The following is a 25,059-nucleotide window of genomic DNA, read 5'->3' on the forward strand; positions in this document are numbered from 1 at the left end:
TAGTGAGTCTGGTTTTGACATTACTGGACCCGAACCATCCAATCTCTTGCTTTGCTCTTGAGTTCAGAAATTGCTGTGAATTAACTTTTAGGCTGAGGTAGAGTTTTACAGCCTTCTAGTAATCTAAACTGAGGTGTAATCCACTGTCTCAAGCAGAAGATAAGAAGAAGAATAGTTAATGGCCTCGGACGAGACACACAATGAAACTTCCAGCAATGTTCCTGAAGTGCCTTGGGAGAGTTGATGGTGGGCACACAGAGAAACCAGCTGCAGTTTGGACTGCCTGTGGTACCCAGGAGCTGCACTGGCTGCGAAGCTTGTAACCAACCAGGCAGAGGTGAAAAAAGGTCAGGAAGAATCTTGCTGTTCCCAGTGTCTGTCAGTAAGTAATCATGCAGATAAAAATCACACCACACCCTCAGCTCAACAAAAAATTTCTTTATCTATATATCCATATAACATTACAATACAAGCCTCAGGGCATCTCTTGTCCTTATCTAAACAAAAGTCTTCTCTGGAAACCTTAGTCATGCAAGTTATGGCATGAAATCACCCTTTCAGCAGAAAAATGGTAATTTTGCATCTGGAGTCAAAGGAGGACTGGCTTGGTGTACAAAGCTATTATGTTTCTCAGATCCAATCACCCTCAGTAATTCAGGAGCAACTCACAGATCAGTCTGTGAGGGTTTTTATTCAGTGCAGGTATGTATCCCACTGAACTGTTCCTGGGTTTTTCTTGGGGTCCTGCTGACATGGGAGTTCTGTATAGTGTTATCTGCCTTCTCTGTGGAAGGCATAATAAAAATTACAGACAGAAGAAATTAGATGTGAATGACCTGGCAAAGAGATGCAAACCCACAACACATTGTGTTGTGACTGAAAGTGAGGAGGAAAAAAAGGGGTTTTCTAGGGAAAAGCAGGACTTTGCTTGTTGAATATGATTATCAGTTGCCACTTTTGTTTTCTAGATTTGGTGCAGAGTAACAGATGTACCTTCCCTCTGGTGTGCTGGGTGGCTCTTCTGCTTCTTGATCCCTGTTGTCTGTGGGCAAACACACAAAAAGAAGAGGAGGGAGCCGTGTGCCCTGGCTGGGCAGTGTCGGTATGGCTCTGGGTAGGCTGTGGAGGATGCAGGTAGGCAAGCAGACACAGCTATCTCCTGGTCTCCTGGGAGGCAAATCTGCGTGAGAATCCTTTCCCAGACAGAGAAACCTCTGTGGGTTCCTCAGCGTGTGCAGCATTAACTCGTACAGTTCACATTGAAAAGAATGTTTAAACAGTTCTTTAAAATAATTACACATAATCATCCTTTTTTCCTCTGTCTTCATGCTTTAAAAATAATTTATTTGCCCTGATTAGTGCAGGTAAGACTCAGAACTGAGCTGAGCCTTCCTTTAGATAATCCTGCTCCCGGGTGGCTGCATTGTTCACCCCAGCCTGTTCCAGAGGCAGCTTAAAGGCTCGGTTTCCCCTTCCTGACACCATTAAAATGAAGCCTGGAGCCTGTCCCCATGTGGGTGGTGGGATGCTGGGCAGGGGGAAGAGGGCTGTGCCTGGGGGAGAAGGAGGAAGCCCTCTTGGCTGCCTGGGAAAGAGAAGGAAAACAGAGCATGACCTGCGGGGTTCCTGTTGTCTGTAATGACTGTTACTTCTTTTCCCTTTCCTGGTACTTCTGCAATGTGCATTACTCTGTGGAAAAGATCCTGTAGCATCAGCTGCCTCCCTGCTCCAGACTGATGATAACTGGTAAGCTTTGATTTCTTTCCTTAATTACAGTGTCTCAGTGCAAAACTTCAAGAAGATCTTTAAAATACTGCTGATTATTAAGAACTGCACTCCCTGCTTGCAACATTATTTCTTGACATCGCTTCTGACTTGCCTTTTTTCCTTCTTGGAGAGGTGAAAAGCAGGCTTTTGTAGTTTTCCTCTTTAGACTTTAAATAATACTGTGTTGTTTCTGCTTTAGTTTTAAATGTTTGCTTTCCTCTCGCTGGAGACCTGGTCTCCCACCCCCTCCTACAGTCCCCAGATGCAATGGGGGTTTTGAAAATGCTGTTTGTTCTTCTCACTTCACTGTTTATGATGCTGGGCAGTGATGCATTCAGATTATCACAGCACGGGTAAAATAATACCCAGTTCTTCACTTACATCCTCTTACTGCACCTCAGAGAGCTCTCTCACTTAGATTACTCAGGGGAAAGTCAATGACATACGGTCCTTTGATTTCAAATACAAATTGTTGTGCAGAGATTTAAAAGATACCCTAATTTATTTTGAAATGGCCTGTAATGTGCTGGTGCTTTTTGATTGTTTTATTAGACTGTGATTTTTCTATCTAGCTTCTCTTCTCGAAGCCTACCAAATGACCATGATTTACTTAGGACATCTGTTAAATGCTGGGCTGTCTGGGGAGCAAAGCAAGGGAGCTGCAGTCCTGATGGGAATATTGAAGGAAAGCAGTGAAACCGACTGTGATCTCCCAACAATAGGGCAATTTGAGCCAAGCCTTACTGCAATTCCTCCAGCTTGCCTGGCTTTTGCACAGAAATGTGCACATCTCTAGAAATGCTATGATTAACTGCTGGTAATAAACATATCTATCTCAGGACCACCTCAAGACTTTTAGGTCTATTGCTCTGATATTTTTTTCCCCAACATGAACAAATCTGGAGCCTAAACAGGAGCACTGACAGGATGCTGGGACCTGTTTGATTCCCCCACCCACAAATGCTGAGACATTTCTGTTTTCAGCTGTCACTATTAGTGTTTTCTCAGTTCTCCTCCCCTCCACCCCCAGTTGAGACCAGTGCTAAAAAGATTTTGTGATTCTTTCCTAGCAGTTGAAGCAAACCCTGCTGCATTTGAGCTTCTTCCTGCAGGACAGATTTACTCTCTGTGGTTACCCTGTGGTTGCCACATGTTAGTTACATTAAAGGCACTGCTCCCATATCTAATGAAACAGAAATTCATGAGATATGTAAAAACATTCTACTGTTTTCAAGAACATTTCCTGTTCTTCCCTCTCTCCCCTCAATAATTTCATTAATATGGGCTCAGTCTGTTGGAAGAGAGCTTTTTGTTAAAATATAACCCCCTGTTTGGCTCTCAGCAGTTGCCATCACCAGGAGCATGGAGGTGATACTCCTGTTTAAAGTGGAGTGATGGATGTTTATCTATGAAATATGAGCCAGTATCCAGGGTCCTTAATGGTTTGGTGGCATTGCAAAAAGCACACTGTGAGTCAATACAAGTTTTACCTGTGCAAAGATGATTGAAATCTGTACAAAAAGGAACTTTTGGAGTTTGATACTATGGCCAGAGATAGCGAGATCTGCTCTGTTTGTCCCTGAAGAACAAACTCTATAACCTGAATAGGGGGCTAGAAAAAATTACTCAAGACAATTTCTAAGTGTATTTCTAAGCATCAGTCCTCACAAAGTGTTGAAGGAAGTGTTTAACTTCAGCCACAAAACAAGTAGCACTATCCTGGAGACTTGAAATGGTCTGTGCTTCTGCATTTATGAGTTTTATTGTTGTCAAAATAGGAAGTTTAAGAGCAGCACAGGGCAGGAAAAAATGTTGGTGTAGTTTTGTTTTGTTTGGGTTTTTTTCTGGCTTATAATTTTTTAAGTGGGTGGATCAACCCTGTGTAGAAGGGTTCAAATGGCTGTGAGAGCTGGGAAATGGAGCTGGGAGTTCTGTTTCTCTCCAAGTGCTTGAACTCTCCATAGAGTCAGATCATTTCGTATCTGGACTTCAATATAAGGTTTAGTCAGAGATGACGGCAACAGAACTTCTTCGTGAGTCATATTCTTAACCCTGTTCCAGACAGAGGGCTCTTCCTTTTGCTACATCAGTCTGTCTATAGCTCCCTTGTCTTGCTCTTAGATGTGTTGGTTATTGCTGGTTCAGGTTCTTTCTAAATTAGGTTATTTTTCCTGTGCTTTCACTACTTGTGGCGGTGGTATTTTCACCCATTGCATGGATTCTTGTTACCTCTGCAGGGTAGCCCTGTCTTGTGCCATGCTCAAGCAGATTACTTCCAGTCCTGAAGGGAAAACTGTCTGGGAGGTTTCCCATGAAGAAGCTGGTAACAGATTTCTGAGCTTTGAAATGTGTCAGACTCTTCCTTACAAGTAATTCCCGTCAATTCTGAAGCAAGGCAACAATGATTTAAAGAGAGGATGATATCTGCAGGTCTGTGACCTGAGAGAAGCTCTTCTAGTAGTGGCTAGAAGTTTCTATAATGAAATCCCAAACCCTGTGAGAGATCCCAGGCTTTGCTGCCAACCTGAAACCTGAGTTGGGGTTTGGTAGGTCCATGAAACTTTCAAGAGAACTGTGGCCAGTTTTTGATTTCAGCTGAGTTTCACAGTGGTGCCATAGGTTCATTTAAATGCTGAATATGTGGAAATGAGCTCCTCTCCTTCCATGTGAATGTTAATTTAGTACACTTTGTTTAGCTGCGATGGCAACACAGTTTTTGGAAACGTTCTGTGTGCATTAGTCATCAATATCTGAGCGATGTTTCTATTGTGCTCATCTGCCAATGGTCCTAAAAAGCATCAGCAATTCATCTATTCCAGCTGGGACAAGAAAGCCTGACAAACTGCAGTGCTGCATTGAAAAGCAACTAAAAATGGAATCATAGGGCATGTTTATTGTATTTTCATGACTGCAGCAGTCAGGGACTGATTTTCTAGCATACTGCAGCATTTGGGATTACCGCTGTGGGCTGTCCTGTTTCATCCCACAGGATGACTCAGTTGGAAGTCTCTGCAGCCCGTGTGGAGGGTTGGCCTCTGATTGGTACTGAGGGGGGCAGAGAACTATATGTGAGTCCAGCTGCCTGGCATGGTGCTGCTTTTACTTTGGCAGCCTGGGGCTAGGGTGGCAATTGCCCATGAAGTTGAAGAGTTAGGGCTGACTCTTACAGGTTCAGACTAAGAGGATTACACTGGGAGGTTCAGCTGAGGTCCTGAGCTAGAACCTCATGAATCCAGGTTTGACTTCTGCTCTGAGAGCCTTGCCTGACCTTGTGCTCAAAGTGTTACCAGAGGTTTAGTTTCCATCCACAGGGTGAAGATGTTGTTTCTTCATCTGCCTGTTCTTTGTTCCTCTAATTAAATTGGTGAGTGAAGATGGGCCTTAATCAATGAAACAAGAGAGAGGTCTCACAAAGCTAACTTCAGCTGGCAAGGTTTTTTTAGTGTCTGTATTGAATAGGCTCTTCCAGAGGCTGAATCAGAGCTGCTAAATGGCAATTCCTGCTCTGAATGCCTTGATTAAAGCTGCTCTTTATGAATCCCCCTTTTTCCTTTACACCTAGACCAAATGCCACATCCACTTGGGTTTGGAGTGCTATTACATTTTTGCCATCTGTTTTCAAGGCAGTCACCTTAGAGAGAGGTGTTTCTACCCCACTGCAAGCCTGTGCCTGTGCTGCTGATATTCAGGAGCACCTGCTCTCAGATGAGTTGATTTATCTGCAATTTATCAAGAGGAAAACAGGGCATAAGAAAATTCTGCAGAGCAGTGGTGCCCTGTGTCTCCTCCTGGCTGGAAGTGCCCTGGCTGGCTGCTCCATCACATGCTTGCGAGGAGGGGGACTGGGACTGGAAGGTTTTTAAGGTCAGCACCATCTATTCAGAGCAAGAAGAGAAGGTGTGACCTTTTTCAAATGGTAAGCTTTGTCAGTGCTCCCATTGGGATTTTCCCCCAGGTGACTGCTTAAATGTCACTTGTGGTAAGCCAGGGCATTGGAAGCACTGTGAACTTCCCTTTCTCCTTCGTGAGGCAGCACAGGGAAATTCTAATTAGCCACAAAACAGAGAACCTCCTATGCTTTCCTAAAGCCAAAAACATCAGAGAAGTGAATAGCAATGTATTTTTCGTATCTTCTCTGTTTTATAAAAGCCACACTTCTTGAAGATGTCTGTTTCTTCAGCAATGAAAAAGCCCTCCTGTATAGCTACAATTAACACTGCAGCAATAACTCAGTGGCATACATTCCTCGTGTTTATTGATTAGCAAACAAGCCCCCTGGGGTTTACACTGCTTCCAACATATTTGGTTCCAGCTGAATACCTGCAGTGTGCATTGATCTAAGCCTGTGATTTCTCCTAAATATCAGCCATCCTATTGCACCAGCTCTACGTGTGCAAAACAAGTGGCTGAGGATGAAAAGTTGCATGAAAAAATGAAAGGGCACCTGTTCCAGGCTCTGTTGACATCCATGAGCTCTCTCTGTCACATTGAGGTTACACCTGCATAACTCACTTGGCTTCAATAGTGTGACTTGTGATCTGTATTTGCATGTGTGAGAAGAAACTGAAGTCCCTCAGGGGCTGTGGCAGCTCAGGGCTTCAAAGAATCGGGTCCCTGCTGCAGAGAAAGACCAGATATCAAATGGATGCTTATTTCTTTACAGCTCTTGTTTTCTTTGTATGAGCTACAGATCATTGCACAGGCATTTCCAGTATAGGTGTGGCTGCAGTAATTACTGCTTATTCTTTTGAAGGAACCTGTGCTTACAAAACACAGCAGGCTGGGAAAGCAGAAGAACATGCTGTCCAGAAGGGCCCAGTGTGGCCAGCTGAAGTTCAAAGATTAGGAACAGAGGAATGAGTTGCTTGGCAAGACAAGGGCTTCAGCAAAAACTGTGCCTGGTGGGCCCCTGGAAGGTGCAGGTGAGCTCTGGCTGAGCAAGGGCTGTGCTCTGCTGGAAGGATAGGACAGGTGGCAAGCGGGAGGCAAAGGGGATAGATGGATGTGAAGGAGAGGAAGACTGCAGGAAGAGAGTGGTGCTAGTGCTGTAGGAGTAACAGGCTGGATGAGTTTCAGCCTCTCATCTATTTTAGAGTCGATATTAAAGTATGAAATAGCATGTGGCAAACAGGATGGAGGTACAGACAAGCTTTCAAATCAGCATTTAGGGGCAGGGTAATTCTGCATTTCTATTCATAGCTGTGTAGCAGAAAAAGCAGAGGCTGCGTGTGCAGGAGAGAGGAGAGTCTGATAAGCAAACGAGGGAGCGTTAATATACCAGGAATCGGGAATTTCGTCTTTCAGCGGCATGTGGTGTTGGCTCCTACCAAGTATGAAAATTCCACACACATCTGGTACGGCCTCTCCCAAAGTTTGCTAGGAAGAGTGATGCTGAGAGGGTCTGGCTGTGCTGTTCTGGATGTGAAGTGGGCTGGTCCTATTCAGCTCCTGGAGAAGAGCTGCTCCATCAGGGTGCCTGTGCTTGAGCTGCCCTTGCTGTAGCCCAGCAGGGATGAGACCTTACCCTCTCAAGTTCACTCCCAAACCTGCTTCTCTATAACCTAAGAAAGTGTCCCTCTCCCTTTGCTCTTGAGGACGTGACCTCACCATGGCTTTTTGCAAAGACCTGAAGCAACGCCCTTTTTCCAAAATGAAGGGTTTCTTTAAAAAATGCAGCCTTTCTTTACCTTGAGCTGTTCTAATGAATGCTGCAGCAGCCATAGTGTGGAGAAGGCTGTGGCAGGACTGCAGATGAGTGTCTGAGGATGTTATTCTTGTTAAAAGTCAGGGCTGAGGCTTTGGTGGCAGGAGGCTTGGCTGCAGAAAGCGAGGAGGGCTTCACCCTGAGCTCACTTAGCCCTGCTCACCCAGAGCAATCACAGCTGCTGCTTTGGACTGTGCAATAAGAAGCAGTCCCCAAGGTTCATTAGGCCCTCGCCTATTAAGGGCTTTAAAAACTCGGGTCAGGACCTTGAAACAGATCTGCAGGCTGGGAGTGAGCAGAGTCTGTGCAGTATCTGTGCAGCAAGGGGAGCGTTTTGGTTCAGCTCCAAGTGGATCGGTGCCTGTGGAACAAGCCCACCTGGAATTAATTGAAAATGCTGGTGGCCACTTTTGGCAGAGAGGCAGGACCAGGCCTGGAGGCTGGGAACATGCTGCCCTCATCCCCTTGGGCACGCTGCTGGAGGCTCTTGTGGGAGGTTTGGGCTGACACTGCCCACGCTATGTGTGCTTTGTGAACTTTCATCTCCAGAGCTGTCAAGAAAAAGTCTTTCCCTGTAATAACAGGCATGTTTTATTTTCTTGTAGTATGCTTGCGTGCGGTTGTTTTAGATGTAAGAAAGATTTTTTTTTGGTACAATGAATATGGTGAAACACAGGAATATACGGCCCAGATTGGTGGTGGATGCCCCATCCATGGAAACATGCAAAGTCAGGCTGGATGGGGCTCTGAGCAACCTGATCTCATTAAGGTTAATGCAGAGGGGTTGGGCTACATGATGTCTAAAGATCTAATCCAACACAAATTATGCTGTGATTTATTTTCACTCTAACTGTGCAGTCCCAACAAGAAGGCACTGCTTAGAATGACAACAGCTTCTTAAATATAAACGTAGCTTTTCTGCTCTTAGGTACCTCTCTCTCTCCACAGACCACATGCATGGCAGAGTAATTGTGTGGGGTACAGGACTCTACTTGTTAAACCCACGGAGATGAAGCTCACCAGAAAACTGTCTCAGGTTTGGCCAGGATTTTTAGGTGAATTCCAAATGTCATTAGGAGGATTTATGGGCTTGTGTCTGATGAACAGTGTCCTTTGTTTCCTTTCTATTCTTTGGCTTATGAATATGAAAGAATATCTAGCTGATGAGGCCACTGATATTTTAGTATATGGAACAAAGTTAGAATGCTCTGAGTATTTATAAATGTAATCAGGGAGAATTATCTAGATGTCCCGTGCCTGTGTCATTTGGGAAGTACAACTAAGTACAGACAATAAAACCAATACATTCCAGCATTGATTTTTGTTGGCCTCGGGATCCTGGAGGAGATGAGGGACTTCCTGCTCCAGGAGAGTCTCAGCTGGAAACTGAGTGGGACTGTAGCTGCAAGTGTACAAGAGGAGTGAAAGGTGGAGAAAGGAGGCTCTGGTCAATGTCTAAGAGGAATTGATCATAACCTCCACTGGAAAAGTAGATTTAAGAATGAAGACTGACCTGTGCTGAGATGCAAGTCCTGTTGCATTGTGTGTCTTGGTGAAGAGGGAGTGATGTGGTAAAACAGGGTTTATCATGCCAGTGGCAGAAGAAGGAAGTGTCTTGGTTCCAGCTCTGTCAATGGGCTGTTCATGGGCATGGACAGGCTATTCTGCCCCAGATTTTCAGTTCTTTCATTTATTCTCTCCTCCCCACATCTCCTCTGGCTTCTTGCCAGGCTGTGTTGTCCTGCAGGAGAACTTTGAGTCACTGTTCCTCTGTGGAGCTGGGCCTTTCCTCTCTGCCCTGTACTTTTGGCAGCTCTTGCAGAACAGCCCTGGTACCACTGAACTTTCTGAGATCTCTTGCCCCTGGTGCAGCCAATTTTCCCAGTGCTGATGCCCCTATTTCAATTAGAGCAGGTTTTCCACGTGCAGTTTTATGGTGTTTGGATGAAATCTGAGGCTGCAGCTCATGGATACACAGCTGCTGGATCATATTTCTTGTCTCCTTTGCAGCTCCTAAGACATAGCTCCAAATGAAATCTCAGAAAACTGAAGTTCCAGGTCCATGGAGTAGGGTAATGATTTTTTGGTTTTTTTCCTCCTGTTTTGTGTTGTTTCACACAGGTATGGTGGCTTCCTCCTTGCAGCAAAGGAGGTGGAGGCTAAGTCCTTCAAGGGGAAATTCCAGTTTGGGATAATGCAAATGAAAACACCATGTGTGTCCTTTTTTCATTCAAATTACATACAAAAAAATTGGTGATACGAGACTTGAGCAAAGGCAGAAAGAAGCCTAGAGTCTTTAATCTTTAAAATCTATTTTACATGATTAAAAGGATCCTGCCTAGAGAAAAGCAAGACTGGCTATTTATATCTCCATTCTTCTCCCCACTTCTCCCCCTTTTTTTTCCCAGAAAATACCGCACAGTCTTTCACATCTGAAAGACCACGGCTGGCTGCCATTAATTTTAATGCTAAATCCTCATCAGCATTTCAAAACATTATGAAAATGTCTAAGAAACTGTCTTCTAGTAGCTTGAAAATATCGCAGGCAGCAACCTAAATAATACTGTAAGTGCCCTGGTAAGTACAAGAGCACATGCTGGAAAGGAAAAGAGAAAAATAAAAGGCTTTAGACCACCAAGCAAACATCAGCTCTACAAAGCGGGCATAAATGGATTGCAGGATTTCATGGATGCTGAGAGTTTGAATTGCTGGCTGGGCTACACCTCACTTACAGAAAATGTGGTTTTCTTTTTTAGGGAACGCATCAAATATTGAATGCTAGCGTGCTTGTCCATGGACAAGTACATAAATAACCTTACATGGAGGGTTCTGTTTAGGCTGACAAATGCAATTAAATGAATGGAATATGGCCAGGCCCCCCATATTAGTGCTCTGTTACACTGCATTGGTGAGGATGATGGATGCCAATTAAATTGAAATGAATGGTCATAGGTTAAACAAATGATGACTCTGATCAAAGTACTCCTCCTTCAGCAAGGCATTCAACCTGTCCTAAGCTTAAATACATGGTTCTAAGTCCTGCTTAAAATTAAACTTAAGTAATTTGCTGCTTAGGGAAGGGCTGGACCATGGATTTTTAGTTCAGAATACCCATGTTACCTAGTCCATTACGAATATGCCAAATTTCACTGGGCTTTCAGGACCTGCTACTGCTGTCTCATGCTGGTTTGTATTTATAGTGCTCCAGTGGGCTTGGGGAACTGTGTAAGGGTTGCAAAATCTCGTGCTATTTCTGCTTTCATTGATGGTGCTTTCACTGAAGCGCTGCCCTGCAATGCTGGCAGCAGAGGCCTGAGGAGTGGCCCTTCTCCTGTGGTAGCAAGTGAGATGTTACCAGTAAAAAATGATTATTCACATCATTAGTTTCCCTTTAGTGAGTGTTTTTAAGTATTGCCACATCTTTCTGCTTTTCTAAGATTTAAAGTGGATTTTTTTTATCCTTCTCTTTTTAAGAGTTTGCAAACCTAAAGCCCCATTTTAATAATTATTAAAATTGAAAGAGAACCCCCAAACATGTAATTTTTCAAGAGCAGAGGGCTAATAAACCCTATTGTTTTTTCACAGTTTGCAGAGGAACTGGGACAAGAAGGGTCTCTGAGGGTATTCTGAGCAAATAGTCAGAATATCTGGGAAATCCCGGGGCTTAGGTGAGAGAAGTGTGGAGTTCAAAACAAAGGCATAGATAGGAAACCACCTTCAGCTCCTGTGCTGCTTTTCCTCTCTTTGATTAGACATCAGGTTGAAGTATCATCAACAGTGTGAATTCTGAAGAATACAAGAGAATGCACTTCAGGTTAGAAAGCCTGTCTTTTATTCAGGTATTAAAAAAAGAAGCCACTACACTATTCTCGAAATAAATCACTGAGAGGGTGAGGCAGGGGCTGGAGGTGCACACTACATTTTTCACAGCCAGCTCCTCGTAGCCAAGGCATGTTGTCAAGCCCAGCTTTGGAAAAGCACTTCCCCGTCTCCTGCCCGTGTGGCTCTCCATGGTGACATCATTAATGCTGATGGCTGTAATTGACCACAAAGCACAGACCTTTAGTCCCCACCTGATCTTCCCGGGTGTTTATACACTGCTGGCCTGACCACACAGCAGCCTAATGAGCATTGCGCTTGACAAATATTGTCATGCCTAAACAGGAGATAGTGATTCTGCGAAGACGAGCAGCAAGCCTGGGGGCACGTCATGCTCAAATAGGAAAGTTAGGAATTAATGTTAATTCTCTTCCGCTCACCAGGGGCCTGATCCAGATCCCTGATGTCAGTTAAGTCTTTCCACTGTGAACTTTGCTTCCCTCCTATGAAGCAGCACTTCAAAACAAAATACAATCAAGGAATATAATCATAAATTTGACAGTAATAGCAGATGGTGCAAACTATTTTTTATCTGGGATCAGGACTGTTCTAATCGATGGACAAGGCACTGATTTGAGATGAAAAAACACAGGTCCTAATTCCTTCTAGATTTTGCTGTCTGGAGACTTGATATATGTTGGATAGCATTCCAAATTTTATGTGCCAGAGCAAGACATGGTGAGCAATTTAGAAAAAACGAGAACTTGTGGTTCTCTGTTGCCTGTTTGCCTGTCGTGTAAAGCTCTGTGTGGCTGCTGTGTCCAGTCTGCGTGCAGAGCTTTGGGAAAACTCTTCTCTCCCCACACCAGGGCTGCTCATAAATCCCTGGGAGCTGTAGCACCTGGACTGCCGAGTTGCCTTTCCCCTGCCACCTTATATTCATTTTTCTTGATTACAAAGAGCATCAAATGCTTTAATGGCTTCTTGAGGTTTTCTTTCTAGATGCTATAGCTTATGTTCATTTTATATAATTTAAGATAGAGAGCAATTCTTTCAAAATTGAGATTAAAAATTATGCTTGTGTCTACATATCTCTTTGGTCTGTTTTTCTGGTCTCTAGGCCTTACTGCACTTTTTTTTTTTTGTCATAACTTGCCATGATTTACTCAACTTCTGCCTCCTTTTTAACCTGTTTCTGGCAGAATCCTTAATATCAGGTAGGGTTGGACTTCGCTGAAGCTTTGGGTTAAATTAACTAACTTTTCAGTGCAGCAGGAAAACACTGATGCCGTGTTGAGCGGGTGGCCACGTCTCCAGCCTGCTGCTGCCAGCTGGCTCTGCCCTGGGAGTGATGGCTTTTTGCTTTGCCCGGAAAGGTTCTAACATGGAACAGCCGGTGAGCTGGGCTTCCCAGTGTGCTGCCTGGGCCTCTCTCCTCTCCCTGCCCCACGGGAGAGCAGATCTGAGACCAGCATTGCCTGACTGCGGGGTTTGGAGGCCCTGGGTCCGTGCGTGTCTCAGTGGTGGGCTTTGCCACCTCTCCTCTGGGCCTGAAGTGCACAACCCCAACCTCGTGCTCTTGACCAGCTCCCGTCTGTGCCGACAGCGCCTGAGGTCAGGGCGCTCACCTGGGGTTTTGGGCACCCTCAGCCTGGGCAGCTCCCTCTGGGCAGGGAATGGATTCCCAGGAGGGCAGGGCAGCTCTGTGCCGGCTGCTGTTTGCTGAGGCCCGCGCTGGAGCGATGTCATCGTGTCAGACAAAGCAGTGCTGAGCATTCCTGTCACCGGCTCCCCTCGGGGTCAGCAGAAGGCAGCCAGCCCCTCTGGAGGTGGGGGCGAGCCAGTGTGCCGCCAGACCGACGTGGAGCCCTTTGCAGGCCCTGCTGATGCCAGGAGGTGATTTACTGGGATACGCATCCAGGGCCGAGGCAAACTGAGCCAGCTGGAGCACACGGGTCTCGGTACAGGCCAGGCCGAAATGCAGCCCGGAGTGTTTTGCCTGCCATGGCTGCAGCTGCTCGGAAGCAGCATTTGAGGGCACAGTCCCGAGGCCCAGCGCGCGCTCAGGCTGCCCTGGGTGTGCAGGGCTTCCCTGGCATCCCTGACTGTGTCCTCAGCCGCTCTCCTCTGGGGCAGGTGCGATTCTTCACGTTAGGATCTAATTTTGCGTTCAGAATATTTTTGGCAAAATGGAGAAAAATAAGAAGTTTATCACCGAAAAGAGCCGAAGGATTCCTTCTTTGCAGGGCTGGGAAGCAGGTGCAGGGAAGGCTTTTCACCAGCCTTGCTCCTTTCCCAGCGGGGGACGTGCTCAGTGCCCCCATCAGCACCCCCGGATCCCTGGGACACGTGGGCAGGCCCTCTCAGCACACTGGGGGCGAGCAGTGAGCAGTAATTGAGCTGTGCAGCGTCGCAGGACTGTCTTGATCCATGATGTTTGCTGTCAGCCAGATCCCACTGGGAACTGCTGCAGACATGTCAATGTTCTGCTTCCTCTGCAGAGAGGCTCCAAGCTGCCAGGGCAGTTTTTATCTCAATATCACCTTGTTGCTTTCACCTGTGTGCTATTAAGCTGTTAATATATCAGGGGAAAAACTCATGCAGGCAAGTGTATCAGGGATACTTAAATGAGGTAGCAAAATATTATTGTTATTAAACGTTCCCACCAGATACTTGGGCAGCTTGTGTTGCAACTGCAAAGCTAACATTTCATTACAGCAAGATATATATTCATAATGGATTGCAATTTACCAAAATACACAGAGGGCCCCGGATTTGTCAGTGTGCGTTTGCTCTGCAAGAAATGCATCTCACTAAAAACCAGATGTCAAAATTAACAGTGGAGCTGTTGCAGTGTGGGGAGGAAAGCTGACATTTCTGAGCTGGCATTCCAGCTGTGTTAACAGCATCAGGAGCTCTGTGTCCTTAAACACAATGTCTAGCACCAGAACTGTATTAATTTGTTCAAATTATAAGTGCTGGGAAATCACCTACACTGTGTTGGTGGCAACAATTGCAATCAAGTGAGAGATCCCCTCCTACACCCCAAATATTTTCTCCCTTTCCCTTCACTTGCCATGTTCCTGTCTAGCAAAATTGCAGGAGGATGTAAAAATTATTTCAGTTCTGAGAAAATTGCTGGGGATCATTGTCAGGGTCAAGATTTAGAGAGAGATGAGGGAGACAGGTGTTTGAAAGCTCTTGTAAATGTCTGAGTAACTGTTCTGAAATGTAAATTATTGATTCATATCCTCCTGTTTTTTAATGTGCTTTATCTTCCTGGTAATTTAACCTAGTTTCCTGAGTATTTTTATCTGTAGTTTTCTAGAACCTGTATTACCCATGTATTTTATCTCATCTCTTTCTCCTGTTCTTAGATGTTAGGTAGTGAGTCAGGGCACTGATTAGCTTGACTAATTTGTTGGCATAGTTTTCTGTCAGGGGAAAAAGGATGCACATTTTTAAAAGTGAAGATAATTAACTGTTGGAACAACACAAGCTCCAATGCCTTCTTCAGTACGAGCAATAGTAATATCAGGATGTATGTTTTCCTAAAAAACGTCTCTGGTTTTCCACTGTCATTAATTTTTAGGAGCCCTAAGGCCTGTACTACATGGAAGATGGATGGTCCTGATTAGCCATCACGTTTTGGGACTTCCCAAACCTGGTGCTTGGGTGCTGTGTTTAGTTCTGTGCCTTGCAGGTGAGGATGGGAGAAAGGGTTTGGTCATGGGGTCCACCCCGGAGGAATGGGTACTGTGGGGCTGGAGATCTGCATCTCAGGCCACATCAGGCGAAGGACAATAAATTACTTGTGAACTGGTGGGAAATCTTGGCTCCTGGAAGGTTCCTGAGGTCTCTAATCACTGATTGAAATGTGAATTGCGATCTCCCAGAGTCTCTGATTGTGTCGGCTAGAGCAGGTGCTGACATGGGATTCACCTGCTCCCTGAGGGGCTGGAAGTGGGAATATGCAGTGTGGGGACACTGCTGCATGCAGGGGTGCAGTGTCCTGGGGGATCATCCCCTCCCTGCTGGGCTGAGAGCCTGGACAGGGCGAGGAAAGCACCAAAAAGGGAGAGAGCAGTGTGGGAGAGGTGCCCTGTGGGAGCTGATATCCCACTGATAACAGGGGCTGGTGTGTTTATCTGTGGGTGCTGTCCTGCTCCTGGCCACTGGCATTTGAGCCCCCCAGGGGCAGAGCCTTGCTGCTGTGCCTGTGCAGGGTGGGAAACGGGGTTTGTTTTACGGGCAGGAGGAAGCTCTGGCTCACCTGCAGACAAGGGAGATATTCAATTTCAAGGCAAGATCATATTTCCTCTTTAAAATCCAGACAGATAGAGATGGCTGTTGACCCCAGCAGCATTACCTGACCTTATCTACCACACAGATATTTTCCTGAGGTTTTCTATTAGGGAGGCAGGCCCTGGGCTCCGAGGGTGAGCCTGGGGGTGATGCTGAGGTTTGAACCCCCCCACCCACACTGGGCAGAGGTGGCTGGTGGGGCACACGGGGTGCTCAGTGTGGCTGGCTGGGTGAAGCAAAGGGAGCATCATCCAGAGGAAAACAGCTCCCTAAAGCCAGTGTAGAGAGAAATGCTCAGTAAATCACTTGAGCGTGATCTCGAGCTTCTCCTGAAATGTTTTGCTGAAGGGGGGCCCCAGCAGAGGAAAAAAAGTCCTTGGGCAAATCACAGTGTATAAATACCTCTGGTGTGCGTGTAATTAAGGCTGCAGCCCTGCCACACGATGCAGTCAGCAATAAATAGGTTCCTGAATTGGAGAGAATCTCTGCTGTATTTCAGATGTGACTGTTTGAGTTACATGTATAAAATGGCCTTTGAAATAGCAGCTGTGTCTGTGTTACCTTCTTCTGAGAGATAAGCAATTATGAGAATGTTATAATGATTTCTTTAAAAAAATTGGGTTTAAACAGCAATTGCTTTTCAGTGCAGGAGATATTTAAACATCAGTACCTTGAATTGATTAAAAAGAGCTGTACTGATAATGCAATTTTGTAGCTTGTGATTTGCACTGAGCAGTGCAATGAATCATGTTGAGAGGCTGGAGAGGAGGTGTCTGGTGGGACCTTCAGCCACTTTGGAGGCTCCGAGGTGGTGTGTTCATCCCACAAAGCAAGCTGCACTTGTATCAAACTCCTCATTAGTGCTGCTGTGTGTTTAGTGGCAGGTTGTTGTTCATTAACAGTGAATGTGGGAATACCTTGCCTTGCTGAAGGGCCTCTTAGGACAGCTGTGTTTCTAAGGAACACTCTGCATTCCTCTGCACACTGATGCCTTCCATACTTGAAAGATTTTAAATATCACACTTTGACAATTTGTATTTTTCCTGACTGTTTATTAGTCAGAGCAATTACATGTATTTTTCAGACTTTCCCAAATGCAAAATAGATTCCTTCCACTTGGCTAGCTAGCTGCTCGAAAACAAAGTCGCCCAGCTAACAGATAGTATCACTGAATTGTTGGATCACAGAAGATTTTGTATGTTCTCCTTGAATCACGAGGCAATTTATTTATCCAAGCCCTCTTGGAATCTGTTCTCCTGCAGCACATAGCTCTGGTGCTGGTTTATGAGTAAGGAGTAGAGAGGTGCTCGCTGTTTGAGTGTGTTCATGTGTCTCATGGGCAGTGGCAGGATGCTGTAGGCAGAGAGAGCAGTTACCAAGGTGAGCTGGACTCTGTCACTCTGTTCTCTTAATTCCTTTATGCTCTGTGTGAAAAACCCAAGCAACAACAACAACAAACAGCAAAAGGGGGGGGGAGGGTGTTTCATTTCACTGAGCTACACTCAGAGCATCATTAATTTCACTTCTGCTTGAGGTGACACTTAGGTCTAGAATCCTTCTGTACCCTGGCTCCTGCAATTAGTCTGCTACCTCCTCAATGGGGTCTCAACCATCTAAATCCTCGTCTCCAAGCAAGTACTGACAGCCCCCTCGTGTTAAGTTTTGTAAACACTAATTTGTGACATCTCCCGTGGCTTAAATCAAAGCACTCAAGTAAAAGTAATAATACCACTGTTAAAGTGAACGTTACAGAAGAAAATGCCTGTCACCTGACACTAAATGGAAATGACACCGAGCATGTTTCAGGAGAGGCTCCTAATGAGGAGGCGCCGGGGAAGCGATGCTGCATGTGCAGCCCTGGCTGTCAGCTCCAGGGCCTGCCTGGCACAAAAAGGGAGAGGGAACGGGGCTTCTTTCCAGCCTGTTCTGCATTTTACTCAGGTGCACGTAAAAGGAAGAGAGTGACCTGGCTCCTGCAAGTCTTTGTGTGTACGGCAGCTGTGAGATCCACTGGCGCAGAGCATGGCAGAGCCGTTTGTGCTCGGTGCTGGACACTCAAGTGTCTCCCTGTCCTGTGAAATTTGGTTTAGTAACCAGGAGCCGCTATTGCTTGAAGTTATGCTCAGACTATAGAGCTCTTTTCTGTTTGTCATGTATCTCTCTATTTTTCTTTTTTAAATCCAGCCTTTCAGACTTTCTTCCGTAATCACGTTGTATAAATTGAATGCATCTTTCCCCCTTTTCCTTTGTAATGCCCTGAACGTTGTTGTTGTATTATATGAAATTTCCATGTCTGGCAATACTGGAAACAATAGGAGCCCTCGAACTCAAAACTGTGTGTCACACTTGCTAATTTTCAAAGAAACTTCTGTGAGCATTCACAGCACAACCACAATACAGGCTTTCCAGCAGGTAGCTGAGCTGGTTGTACCCATCTGCTGTGTTTGAGCCTGTTGAAGGATAAAATAAACCTCTGCCAGCTCATAAGGAGCCCAAGCAAACTGGGAAAACAGACAAGATTATCAGCAAGAGAAACATCATGCTGTGTAAATTCCTATCCCCTGAGAGGAGCAGGGGAAAATGCCTGAGGCTGTCTGTGCATGAAGTCTAGGCTGGGAGGGGATGGGTGTCAGCACTGGGTGGTGGTGCCCGCTGGGTCTCACCAGCATGCAAACTTGACAGGTGCTCTTGTGCTGGGGGGTTTTGTCTTTTTCCACAGGCATTTGTCTGTAACTTCAGAAGGCAACGATGGTGTGGAGCACTGAACTGGAGTGGGAGGGAGACAATAGAGAAAGGAGGAGGGGAGCTGCTCAGAAAGCAGTGTGGCAACTCAGCTGGAGCTGGAGGTGAGAGCTGAAGGCAGGAATACAAGAAACACCTCTGCACCTTCAGTGTAGGAGGACGCGGTGGTTTAGCTTCAGTGAGCCATTGCATGGAGGTACCAGCTGAGGGAACTAGGCCTCGGGAGTTAATTTATGCTTCTCCTTCCCTAATTTATTCTTCTCCTTCCCCAGGCTGCCCAAGGGGTGCCGTGGGGCCCAGCTGTGACAGGCTGTGTGGAGAGGCAGCGCCTGTTTGTGGGGCTGGTGCCAGCACTCGGCACCTGCAGCCCTGGCCCCGCTCTGCTCTGTGACAAGGGACCAGGGGCACAGGTGGCACTGCCAGCTCCTCTGAGGGATCCACAGCAGCTCCCTCGGGTCAGCCCAACTGCACCAATTCCCATCAGCGAGGGGGTTTGGCCTGGCAGGGGCAGCTCAGGGGTCTGGCTCAGAGCTGGGCTGCAGAAGGCAGCAGTGCCCTACACTGCCCAGCTCCTCCCCTTCCTACTGCTCATTAATCCTTTATTCATAAAAACATAGAATCAGTAAGGTTGGAATTAAACCTTTTCAGGCACTCCTCTGTCAAGAATGTTTCTGATGTTTTTTATTTCCTTTCTAATTTAATTTAACTGGAAAAAAGCACTTTTATTTTTGTTCCTTATTTCTCGATTCCTTTATGATTAGGGGAAACCCCATCTAGTAAGTCTGAATGCTTCTACCGTGGAAATATTTAGTACCAGCTCTGGCATATTTATGTTGGCTCCCTGATTAGACAATGTGCCAAGCTGTCCTTCGTGGCCTTAATTATCACAACTTCAGGCCAGCGTTGCCTGCTTTACAGCATAATCCCACGGCCTAGAGTGAACCCTGAAAATGCTTAATTAAATGGCATTCCACAACAGATTAAGGAGTCAGAAGCCCAAGATAAAGAAAAAGGGAGACTGTGACCATAGGAGTGGCAGGTGCTCTTCCTTCTCAGGACAATGCTCCTGACATGGACTGTTTCATTTTGAGCACATTAAGAAAACAATGTTATTTGGTAACAGTTTGGGGTCTGCACTTCTTGCATTTTCAGTGGACGGTGGTTCAGAGAGATCCTGCCTTGGGATGCAGTGGGAAAAGCACTGTGGACTCTCACTGATTTTACATCAGCTGAGGATCTGCTCTGTGCTCAGGTAATTTGCTTTGTGTACCTGGATGAAAACCTTTGCCAAAGTCAGTGGCTGCCTTTGCAGTTCTGAAATCCAGGGTGAGCGCTGGGGTCAGACACCAAAATTCGTTGCTTAAAAAAAAAAAAAACCCAAAAACAAAAAAACAAATTGAAAAAACCCCAACCAAAACAAACATTTTCCCCCATGTAAAGTCTAGTGTGCAGTTATTTGGAACAGACAGGATCACAGTGTGTTAGGGAGCCCTGCAGGAGCCAAAGCCCATGTCTAACCACAGAAGATCAGCACACAAATACAAATGCTGAGATAATGTTACAGTGCACAGATTAAGGCTCAAATCTTCAGCAAATCTGTTCAGAGCAAGGAAATGACAGCACGTGGGGCACGTGCAGCACACTGAGCACGTCTCATTCAGAGGCCCATCAGTAAAGGCAGTTATTGCTATTATTGTGTTTTATCATATTATTCCTCAATTATTTGCTCCAGCAACTCTCTTGTCTTAGCTAAATAAACTGGCTGTGCAGAAGCTGACCTGATGTGATTTCTTCTTTGTGAAGAGAGTGGGTTGTGGTTGGGTGTCACGATGTTTCCAGGGGTTTGGTTTGTGTCCTTCTCCAGTTCTGTAATATAATTTCAGCAATTAAACTAGAGGAGAAGGGAGTGAATTAAATGTCCCTGCTAACACAGGGACAGTCCTTAGAGGAAACAAAATACGGAGGAGCTGAGCGAGGGTGGTTCCTGGCTGGTGCCTGTGGTCAGGGGGAGGTGAAGCGGCCCCAGCCCAAACCCCAGTGGGCACTTGTTACCCACAGTCCAAAATACACCCCATGCTTTGACACGAATGGAATCTCTGGGTGCACAGAACCAGGGAATTTTTTTATATTTGATAACAGAAGCAAGGCACATTATTCCTAAACCCCATCAGCTAAGCTGTGCAAGGGACCGTGGCACATCATTTCCCTATCTCTGAAATGGAGGCTTTTTTGCTGAGCTGGGCTATTCAAGTGATGAATTTTTAGCATGAGGGAGGCCTCTTGCTGCAGCTCAGAGGCTGCATGTGCTTAACCCCTTACCCTGTGACTGGTCATGCTGGGGTGCAGAGCAGCAACCTGGAGCATGTCCCAGCATCGAGCCAGCCCTGAGCCTGATCTCCTCTCCTCTGAAATGCTTTTACAGAGCCATCATCTGCCTGAATGCTCCACGACTTCACCCAGCACAGTGCATTTACCAGCATTAACATTTATCATCTTCCCCGGCAGCTTTCCTTTCTGCAAACGAAAAGTAGAAGAGTTTTAAAGAAGGAAGTGAAATCTGACAGCAAAAACCTCTTTTTAGGTATTCCATGGAGGAATAACCCAGGGCAGTATGTGAAGCAGAAGTATTCCTATTTACCTAGAGGTATTCTATGCTTGGAGTCAACAAGATTGCACTGATTCCTGTTCAGAGCTTTATATGTGATAAAAAGCACCTCCTCAGATTTCTTTTCCTTATTCTATGTTTACTGTCACTCTTCAAACTGAGAATTTGTCTTGTTCCAGTCTGAAGATGCAGTTCTGTAGGTATTAGAGCATCCTCAGGTTCTCTCATCACATCTCCAAGTCATCCAGCAACATGAAACTTTTGGATGCTTTGCTCTCCAACTGGGTGGAAGGTCAGACAGAGTCCAAGACTGGGGATTTTGCCCAGTTTGGTCAAAGCTTCTGTGTGTGTGTGTGTGTGTGTGTGTGTGTGTGTGTGTGTGTACAAACTGGGACCCCCTCAACTGCAGCAAAGCTTTGTGCAGGTGGAGCCCCAGCCTGAGCAAAGCTCAGCTGAAGACCTTCTTTTATATTGCTTCTTCTGGAGCAATATAAAAGTCTTTAGATCCAGTCTTCAGCCTTGAAAGTGCTGCTTTGAAGTTTCTGGGCCTTCACATGTCCTCCAGACTTTCATTTCGTGTACTGGGTTTGGTTTGGTTTGGTTTTTTTGTTTTTGTTTTTGGGTTTTTTTGTGGGGTTTTTTTTGGTAGGTTTGTTTGGGGTTTTTTTTTAAGATTTCAGGTAAGATTTCAACAAGCTGGGGATGTATCAAAGTGTAAAATACTTTGCTTGAGTCTTAATCAATCCAAACTGTTCTCTTAAGAAAGGGAAAATGAAGGCCGTTAAAGCCGGCCAGACACAAGGCAGCAGATGTTTCTCTTTAGTGTCAGAGCAGCAATCTTTATTAAATACCAAAGAAAGCCCTGTAAATCCAGGAAGGCAGTTGAGTCTATGCTGAGGACACCTCTTCCTGAGGCCAAACAGCCTTTCCTGAGTAATTTGTTTTTCCTGCTGATCTTTCAGCGGTGTTTCTGTGACATAAAAGCAAAAGGGAGAATGAATATTTAACTGTGGAAACAACCTGATAGTTTGATCTTAAAAAGAGAAGGGAGAGAACTGGGATGCTGCCATTCCTACCTGTGCTGACTCGTCCTTGGCGCCAGGACTGAGGTGGGACCATCCCAGGGGACTCCTGGAGATGCCCCAGGTGGAGCAGGGAGCTGGTTTGTCTGGTCACCACACAGTTAAGGGCATATCTTCTCCCCAGAACATGTCTGAGGGAAAGCAAACAACTCCTTCCTATTGCCTGGGCATGGCAGAGGGAGGTCTCTGCAGGAAGGAGAGCTCTTTCAGGGCTGTCTGGAGAGCACTGGCCATAATGAGCCTGGTAGTTTTCATTAGCATTGCTAATGGCATCTTCCACTTTTAAGAAATAACAACAAGGTTTCATGAATTAATAAAAGGAAAATGGTGATTGACTGAACAAAGGGTGTGCCAGCCTGTGCAGCTGGTCTGCTTTAACTAGGTAATGTCCATAGATACGGCGGTAATTTAATTCTCAGTTGAAATACTCCAGAGGAAATGTCAGATCAATAATGTAGGAAAGGGCAAAGATTTGCTAAGCCTGGCTGGCTTGTGTATGTTAACTACCATGAGATAGATATGGATAAATGCCGAACATTAAGGTGAGTAATCACAACTGTCTTGGGTGTCTGAAAAAATTTTCTGCATAAACGCTGTGCAAAACAAACATGTTTCAGGCCAGAGGCTGGGTAACAGGTTGTTATTTCATGCACAGCTCTGCAGTTAACATCCATGGGCTTGCTTTTTTTTTGTGGAAGAGTACAAAAAGCCTCATTTCAAACATTGTCCATTCCTCCCTAGTGTGGTGCTGAGAGTCCCTGTGCCCATCCCTACTCAGGGTCCTGCACCAACACATCTTCATGCCTGCACACGTGGGGGTACCAGCTCTAGCTCTTAGTGGTTTTAAATCCTGGTTTTATCTGAATTTTACCTTTTACCACATTGCTTGTGAGATTTCCACTGGACTGGGTGGCAAAGGTGCTCTACAAGCAAATCCCATCTCTCCTTGTTAAGAAGCACTTCTGTAACCAGGAGCTGTGCTCAGTTGTGGTCATGGCTGGCACGCTTTCACTGCAATGAAACAAGAACAGACACCTTTCATGGCCTTTGGGCCTAAATCTCAACAATTTGACAGTTGCACAGTAATTTTTCCATGCAGTCTTGGCTAAACCACTCAGAAACCTTGAGGATTTATTTATTTAAATAACACTATCTCCTCCAGCACTGAGAGCGAGGGCTCTCCCAGAACCCGTGTGTGTGTGTGTGGAGTTTATGGGAACACTGTGATTTCAGAATTGCCAAAACAAACAACAGGTGCCTGTGTTATTTTGCAAGTGGGAGCTGCTCAAATATCAGACTTTGGCAGAGAAGAGGCTTTCTTACCACACTGATCTTCTTACCCCAAAGGCCCCTGGGAACCTGGGTGGTGTGTTTATGCTAAAGGATGCCGAGTTGGAAAATATTTTGAAATCACCTTTGATGAAGAAGTCTTTAAAGTGCCTTCCCAGCTACTTGTTCTTCTGCTTAATTTCTGCTTTCAACAACAGTATGGATCAGTATCAGGTTTAAGTACAACTAGAGAAGGCACAGGGTGACTCAGAGGATCCCATAATAGCCTTTTTCCTAGGGGCTTGGCTTACCTTCTCCAGAGAACTGAGCATGGGTGTAGCTACACTGAAGTCTGTACCAGTACAAACCTGTGGTTCAGAAACAGGGTGGGATGGGGAGAAATGCTCACAGCAGTTCAGGAAGCCCTCCTCCAGAACTGTGCAGGTGGCAGGGATGTCCAGGCAGAGTTTGTCATGCTGGTGGCTAAAGATGGGTGTGCTGTGGGAGTGACACTGTGCACAACAGTCCTTCAAGTGGGGCTTCTTCCCTTCTCCAAGGGATTCGGTACCAGCTGCTGGCATTTTTGGGATCTAGTAAAACCAAGGCCGTCCAAAGAACCAGCTCCTACCTCAGGAGCCACCCACTCAATATTTGCCTTATCATGGCACTGGTTTCCCAGCAAGGTGACAATGGACAGGATCTGTCCCCTCAGTGACAGGGAGCCCCTGCCTGGGCAGGACAGTGTTGGAGATGTGTGCTGCTGCTTTGAAAAGAGCTCTGAGCAGCCCAGTGCCTCCATCCCCAGTGTCAACCGGCCTCTTGCTGGGGCTTTTCCCAGCTGGGTTTTAAAAGGAGGAAAGAAAAGAGCTGACAGAGCTGGAACTGCTTTAAGGTGGAACTGAAACAATAGCTTGTGGCTGTCTGAATCAGTTCCCTTGTTCTATGAATTTGACTCAGAGCTGAGTATTTCAGAGCCTCAGAAAGAAAAGGCTTATTTCAATTTTGGTTCTAATAATGGGCAAAGGTCACAGCAGTTGGGAGGAGAGGGGAAATGAAAGGCATGGGCTTGGCTGTTTTCTCTGAACCAGCTTCACCCGTTCCTGGTTACGATCTCAGCAGGATAATAGCTGATCCTGAGCAAAGCCAAGAAATGAAATTAACACATGCAAAATTACATTACAGCCGTGTCAGGATCCTGCTGCCCGGCAGCGTGAGCAATGAGTCCTGGAGCACGTGGCAAGGACAGCACAGGAGAACTGATGGCTGGAAGCAGAGCAGGCTCTGCCAGGCACAGCCCAGCCCTGCATCTCTGTGCTCTGGGGCACCTGCAGCTCCGCCCTTGGGGCTGGAGGGATGCTCTGCTACCACTGCACCCACGGCTCAGCCTTCTCTCAGCCCCCCACGGTGCTTTAACACGCTGTAAATCCAAACCTGAAATCTGCCAGGAAGCTCGAGGCTGATGCTTGAGCTTCTCCAGGGACTTGGCCAGCTTTCAAGGGTAGATCATAGCACACCATGAGAGCTGCCTGGGAGGAGCAGCCAGGACCTCTGGCCTTATGGAATAACCCAGCAGTAGGCACTGCCCTGGCCCTGATCACCCGATCCAAGCCTGTCTTGAGGGGTGGATGCTCATCCCTCAAGGCTGGTGTGCCCCTCTGCCTGTGCTGTGCTGGGCTGGGAGCACAGTGTGTGCCAGAAGCCCGGCAGGGCTGAGGAGATGCTGGCAGGTGGTGAGGCAAACACTGGCTGTGGGGAGCCCTGGCCAG

General features: G+C 46.1%; 1 long non-coding RNA gene across 2 annotated transcripts; it reads left to right on the forward strand.

Moving 5' to 3' along the window:
- Positions 1–1,601: 1,601 nt before the first annotated feature.
- On the forward strand, positions 1,602–19,997 carry LOC136298903 (uncharacterized). 2 transcript variants are annotated; one of them, XR_010723408.1, is made up of 4 exons: positions 1,602–1,746; positions 14,883–14,993; positions 18,315–18,441; positions 18,610–19,997. It is a non-coding gene; the product is annotated as an uncharacterized lncRNA (long non-coding RNA). The 2 variants fall into 2 exon arrangements; XR_010723409.1 differs by lacking the exon at positions 14,883–14,993.
- The last annotated feature ends 5,062 nt before the right edge of the window (positions 19,998–25,059 follow it).

The sequence above is a fragment of the Chamaea fasciata genome, unplaced genomic scaffold (assembly GCF_029207755.1).
Source record: "Chamaea fasciata isolate MVZ Bird 193981 ecotype frontalis unplaced genomic scaffold, bChaFas1.0.hap1 SCAF_18, whole genome shotgun sequence".
NCBI classification, from domain to species: Eukaryota; Metazoa; Chordata; class Aves; order Passeriformes; family Sylviidae; genus Chamaea; species Chamaea fasciata.